The sequence below is a fragment of the Danio rerio genome, chromosome 23, assembly GCF_049306965.1.
Source record: "Danio rerio strain Tuebingen ecotype United States chromosome 23, GRCz12tu, whole genome shotgun sequence".
NCBI lineage: Eukaryota > Metazoa > Chordata > Actinopteri > Cypriniformes > Danionidae > Danio > Danio rerio.
Window position 1 is genome coordinate 27,497,911 of NC_133198.1, and position 5,620 is coordinate 27,503,530.

At 31.2% G+C, this 5,620-nt stretch overlaps 1 long non-coding RNA gene across 2 annotated transcripts; it reads left to right on the plus strand.

Annotated features, from left to right (window-relative positions):
* Positions 1-347: 347 nt before the first annotated feature.
* si:dkey-31b16.11 lies at positions 348-5,012 on the plus strand. 2 transcript variants are annotated; one of them, XR_001797455.4, is made up of 6 exons: positions 348-411; positions 1,260-1,356; positions 1,878-2,055; positions 2,443-2,582; positions 3,102-3,194; positions 4,463-5,012. It is a non-coding gene; the product is annotated as a si:dkey-31b16.11 (long non-coding RNA). The 2 variants fall into 2 exon arrangements; XR_012398533.1 differs by lacking the exon at positions 4,463-5,012 and having other exon boundaries at positions 3,105-3,739.
* Positions 5,013-5,620: the final 608 nt, after the last annotated feature.

The following is a 5,620-nucleotide window of genomic DNA, read 5'->3' on the forward strand; positions in this document are numbered from 1 at the left end:
TTATTTTTTTAAAAGTGTTTTAAGGTCAAAATTATTAACCCCTTTAAGCTATATATTTTTTTCTACAGTTTCAGAACAAGTCATAACATAACTTAAGATAAGATAAAATAACTTGCCTAATTACCCTTACCCTAGTATATATAATATTATTTATATATATATATAGATATATATATATATATATATATATATATATATATATATATATATATATATATATATATATATATATATATATATTTATTTATTTATTTAAAAACATAATCATAAAACTGCCCCCTGGTGGCGAATATGTGTTTCGCTTCATCCTTGCATTACGGTGGAGTGGGCGGAGCCTCGTGAATGACGGTTATTTTTTTCAAACGAGGAAGTGAAGTCAAGTCCGCCATTTCATCTTCTTCTTTATATCGGGTAAGTTATTATTTTAAAATCATATTTGTGAGATATTTGTCGTCAGGCAATGTTTTTATTTGTTAGAAAAGCCCCTGTTTTGAATAGTGATAAAACTGTAACTTATATGTGGATAATATGGCTAAAAACGGCTAAGAATGATGGCAGCCGTCAGTTCAGTAACGTTAATCTGTTAAGTTGATTGTGCTCGGGGTTTTAACAAATTCATTTAAGTTACAATTGTCCTTTTACGCTCGTCATTCCCAATTAAATGATCAATAAGACGTGTTATATGAAGAACAGCGTCGAAACTGGAGCTTGAATGAATGAATCATATGCTGTCCGTTTTATACAGTTGTAATCGGTGCCGAGTTCTGCTTTTGTACTGGTTTTAGCTCAAACACTGAACGAACAGTCTCTTTTTGATAAGTTAACTTTAATCTTAATGATTTTAATTTGCTTGTTAATGTGTGTTTTATCAAGTTTCAGCAAAAGTTTGTAGAGTAACGTTATGTGGTTCATGCTGGCCACTGTTGAGACTGGTCTGCATAAAATTTTTTTTAAAGCCAAAACGTTTGAAAAAAAATCCACAGTTGAAACATGATGTGTTAAATGACTTATAAAGGAAATTAATTAGCTAAAAAAGAAGGCTAAGTGTGTTATGAAATATTAAACCTTGTTAAAAAATAAAATCAATTGTGTTAAATAAGCTTAAAATCCATATCTTATGTTTTATATTACTTTAAAACAGCCTGGAAACTGAACTGCACCATTAATCTTGTACATATGTATCAAGTCCAAACAAATGGCTTTGTGGCAAGAAAAATAATATTTTTATAAATTGATTGTATTTTATTAATTTGTTACAGAAGTGAAAGGAATCATGCAAGGATGCAAGCTGAAGGAAAGGACAACTCTCACATCAGTGCATTACTAATTGTTTGACTTCATCATCAAGCACACCAGGTACAATATTGTACATATTTTGTAACTTATATATGTCAGACTGGTTGTTGGGTACTGAAATAATATATTTTATGTTTCATCTATTATTAAAATATTACAAGGTTTTAGATTACAAGAAAAAAATCTATTATTAAAAAAAATCTAATTTGAAAGAAAGTCTAAATGTTTCCACAAGGTACCTTATTGAATTGTTTTCTGAAAATGTAAAATTTGAAAGTAGTGGTGAGCTGGAAAAACATTTTATTTTATGTCAAAAGTAGATTAATTTACCTTTTATCGCATGTTTAAGTTATAATTTCAGAGTGAAAAATGTAAAAGAAAACCATTAAAAAACAATGGCATAATGATTTTGCTTGTTCACAAGAGGTACTTGATTTATTTTTCCTTTAGTGATACATAAGTTTTTAAGACTAATGCTTGACACTTAAATTTTAAAGGGATAGTTCAACCAAAAATAATGACATCTTTTATCCTCCACTTGTTTCAAAATATTTTTTTTGTTCTGTTGAACATAAACTCAGACGGTGCGGTGGTACAGTGGATAGCTCTGTTGCCTCCCAGCAAAAATGTTTCTGGTTCGAGCCTCGGCTGGGTCAGTTGGCATTTCTGTGTGAAGTTTGTATGTTCTCCACGTGTTGGCGTGGGTCTCCTCCGGGTGCTCCGGTTTCCCCCACAAGACATGCGGTACAGGTGAATTGGGTAAGCTAAATTGTCCTTAGTGAATGTGTGTAAATAAGAGTGTATGGGTTTTTCCCAGTGATGTGTTGCAGCTGGAAGAGTATCTGCTGCATAAAACATATGCTGGATAAGTTGGCTGTTCATTCCACTGTGGTGACCCCAGATTGATAAAGGGATAAAGCTTAAAAGAAAATGAATGAACACAAACCCAGTTTTTCCTACTATGTATATCAATAGTTACAGGTTTCTAACATTCTTCAAGTTAGTGTTGAACAGATTCAAACTGCTTTGAAACAAGTAGAGGATGAATAAATGGTGGCAGAATAGTAAACTATATCTTTAAATGTTTTATTCTGTATGTTATGTGTATTCATATTTGTCTTGTCTTTTGTCATATTGTCCTTCTAGCTCAGATTGTGATGGACCGGGAATGTGACACCAGTTACTCTTAAGTCAAGAACCAAATGAAGCACCAGAGTACAGATTATGGAGGTATCTGAAGTTGAACTAACTGGAAGCAGGGAACCATACTAATAAAGTTCCTTAAGGTAAAAGCACCTGCTTTATTTTGATAGGAAGTATTTTTTTATATAGAGTTCTATTGTTTTATTCCTATTCTAATTTTATTTTATTCATATACTGAATGGAAGTCATTCAAATTTCACAACAAATGATTTGCAGATTGAATATAAAATATAATGACATTTTAATACATTATTTCTTTTGGTTATTCTTTACATCTATAAATGGGCAAGTATTTAATCAATGAAAATAATTTTAAACAACTTAACTAAACAAATTACTCTGTTGGACCCTAATATTTAAAATAGCAAAATCCTCAAACTAACACACACTCTTGTAAATGCATTCTCACATTCATACACTCAAAAACACACATTCATACAACAGTCTGTCTCAGTCTGACTCACACACAACATCCTCTCTCACAGGTTTTTCTAGCAAACCTCCACCACTAGCTTGTCCTGTTACGCTGCTTTTATTTCAAACATTTTAGAGCATGATATAGTCCAGGTTTTTATCACTAAGGATTTTTTTTCTCCATTCAGCAGGTTCCTTGTAAAGATTAACCCAGGGAAGGATCGAAAGTGGAGAAGACCAGATCAAGAAAGACCACATCAAGATCTGCGGTCAGTTCAAAGGTACTTTCACTAATTACCAAGATTTCAGACTATGAATTGATGGAGTAAACTTTGAGTGTCAGATCTTCCTAGCAAAAATTCTTCCCAGTGTCTTGTAGTAGAAGTGATGCAGTCAATCAAGTTTACATTATATCGTAAATTGCTTTCCGATTTAATAAAAATATAATAACCAAACTTGATTAATGTAACAATTTTGATGAAAAGGGCACGTTTTACTAAAGCTTTTAGCACAAAGGCACCCCCATCTTGTAATATTGCTGTGTCTGACATCACGGGGTTGGTATGCTGGAAACGTTTTTGAATGAGGTATTTGTATGATTTATACATAGTCTGTCTTAAAGCGTCACTAAATTGTATAGGCATTACAGGTCAAAGCAATCTGTTATTACATTTATCAAAATAAACAATAAGGCTCTTAAAACACAGCTTTGAAAAATGTAGAAAATGTTAAAAAATGTTTCAAATACCTCAAATGAAATAAAGTCATTTGTTTTGTTATTTTTAAATATATATATTTTTGTAAAGTCATTTGTTTATAATTATGTAAAAGAAATCCAAGTAATATAAAAGTTATTTAAGCAACAAATTTGCCAGATTGTAAAGGCAGACACAGAATGAGCAAACAAGAAAAACCGTGTAAAATGTGTAAATAAACATTTTAAATTTTTACATATTTTCATCATATACGTAAAACCTTCCTAAGCTTGAAAATATATTTCCTTAAATGAAACTTCCTTTGTTAGTGCAAATTCCTTTTTATGTAGTCTTGTAATTAAACAATTAAACCATTCAAACAAGTTTACACTTAAAAAAAGGTCCGTAATGAAAATCCGATTTTTTTTCCAAATGTAACTAACTAAAATAGTACCATGTACTTTTACTCTGTATTAGTATTATTTACTAAAATTTGTTTTATTTTAGCAATGTAATAGTATTTCTAGTCCTTTAATTTAATGTAATTTAATTTTCAGTTCTCTTTCCATCTACGAAAACATAAAAAACAATAATTTCACAAGCACATTTAAAATAGGTTTAATACTATGAAATATTATATTAATATTATTATTTTTTTTTTATAAATCATTAGGTAGTTCCTATGGAATGTTTTTATGTATTGCTGAGAATACATTTCAGGTGTTCAATACGTTGCTTGTCAGTCTTAAAAATAAAAATAGGTGCTTAAAAAAGTGCCTAAAAGTCTAATCGAGTTGTGATTGTATGTACTCTGCAAACAGCACCTTTTAATTGTTGTCTCCTCCGATTTTCAGGATGTTTTGCATTGGACTGTTTTTTTTTTTTTGGCTTTGACCCTTGCTCGACCCTGACCTCACTCTTGGGACTGCCCTGTTGGATTTTTAGTTTATTTAATTTAATTTATTTATTTTTTTGGTTCTGGGTAAATGCTAATAAATATTTAGTTGTAATTATTTAAGTAATATGTTTTTGTTAAATATGCGATTTCTGTGTTTGTTCTGTCTACTCATACTTGTTTATCTTGTTTCTGTAATTATCATTTGTTTATTTGATCTTGTTTTTGGATTGCCCTTTATATATATTTTTAATTATTGGTTCTGGCTATATGATTATAAAATATTTGTTAATTGAATTAATATGCATTTTATAAAAAAATATATATTTTTTTTCTGTGTTTATTCTGAATCTATTTATCTAATTTGTATATACATTTGTGTTTGTATGTTCTTCTTATTCTGTAAATCCACTAACCTAATTTTAACTTTTATATATATTTATTTGCATTTAATTTGTGATAATTCTGTATGCATTTATTTATCTAATTCATATATTTATTTGTATTGCATTGATCCATCTGTTGTTGTTGTTTTTTTTGTATGCATCTATTTATATAATTTATATAAATTATATATTTGTATTTATCAATTTATATGCTTCCTTTAAAGCATTTTTTTAATAAAGCAATTTAAACTAAGCATTCCTTTTAATGTGATTTATATAGCTTCCAAATGTAGATGTGAGCCACATCTAACCCAAAAGTCAGCCGCAACTGAACCAGATCTGGGCCAGATCTGTGAAATTGCATGGGCCGCGTCTGGGCCAGATCTGAGAAACTGCATGGGCTGCATGTGGGCCAGATCTGAGAAAGTGCATGGGCCGCAGCTGGGCCAGATTTGAGAATGTGCATGGGCCGCAGCTGGGCCAGATCTGAGAAAATGTATGGGCCACATCTGGCCCAGATATGGACCATGCTTTTTCTGAGATATGGCCCAGATCTGGTTCAGTTGTGGCTGACTTTTGGATCCTTATGTCAGCCACAATCAGGTTGAGTCATCGCCGTCATTCCGCGCGGTATGTGGGCCAGAAGAAAATGGGGGATGTGGGCCATATCTGGGCCAGATGTAATTTGCTATCTGGGCAGCGCATGAGGCGCTGATTTTGATTGTACATAC